Source organism: Capsicum annuum, chromosome 6 (assembly GCF_002878395.1).
Source record: "Capsicum annuum cultivar UCD-10X-F1 chromosome 6, UCD10Xv1.1, whole genome shotgun sequence".
Taxonomy (NCBI): Eukaryota; Viridiplantae; Streptophyta; class Magnoliopsida; order Solanales; family Solanaceae; genus Capsicum; species Capsicum annuum.
The window spans coordinates 118,012,361-118,012,715 of NC_061116.1; positions in this window are offsets into that span (position 1 = coordinate 118,012,361).

Genomic DNA, 355 nt, shown 5'->3' on the forward strand with positions numbered 1-355 from the left:
GGCGACCACCAAGATTCTGATACGAATTTCCACATCAAATCTTGATGGAATCCAACAAATCGATCATGAAAACCGCCCAAACCCCGGTGATCTCTATTCATAATCCTTTAGTTTATCGTATTTTATTTGCTTTAATTCACTCACGTTTTTGATAGATTACTTCATTGAAAATTGCTGCAATCTTGACATTGAGTGTTCAACCACTTCTTCGATTTGAAGTTGCTTTCCTACTATACGGATTTAAATTTGACATTAATTTTTATTTAGTGATCCTCGCCTTAGTTTCTTGGCATATTCAATACTATTCTTAGGCAACCTCAGTTGGTTATTTTTATTAATTGCTTTCTTTCTTTCT